This window comes from Tarenaya hassleriana, unplaced genomic scaffold (assembly GCF_000463585.1).
Source record: "Tarenaya hassleriana unplaced genomic scaffold, ASM46358v1 Cleome170, whole genome shotgun sequence".
Classification (NCBI taxonomy): domain Eukaryota; kingdom Viridiplantae; phylum Streptophyta; class Magnoliopsida; order Brassicales; family Cleomaceae; genus Tarenaya; species Tarenaya hassleriana.
The window spans coordinates 18,440-18,978 of NW_010965123.1; positions in this window are offsets into that span (position 1 = coordinate 18,440).

Genomic DNA, 539 nt, shown 5'->3' on the forward strand with positions numbered 1-539 from the left:
TATGATCATCTATATGATCATCAATCACATATCATACTAGTCTTATTATGTCATCATTCCCATAATGACACAAGACTAGGGAGTTTAATATCATTCATAATGATATATGGATTTCATAACACATCTAGTATACAAGAACATGTAATGAATCAAATACTCTCATAAAACATAGAAAGTATCAATACATCAAATGTATCTAAATAAAGCTCATAAACAATACATCATAGAGCACTAAACCAACAATTCTCCCACTTGCTCTAATCATGAACTGCTAAACATCTAATGCCCATATCCCTAACATGACCCTTATGCTTCGACGAAGGGAGAGGCTTCGTCAACGGATCGGCAATGTTGTCATCAGTCGACACTCTGCAAATGTGCACGTCTCCTCTGTCTATGATCTCCCTGATAAGGTGAAACCGTCTGAGTATGTGTTTGGATCGTTGATGGGATCTAGGTTCTTTCGCTTGTGCGATCGCTCCATTGTTGTCACAATACAGAGTAATGGGGCTATCAACACTAGGAACGACACCCAAGTC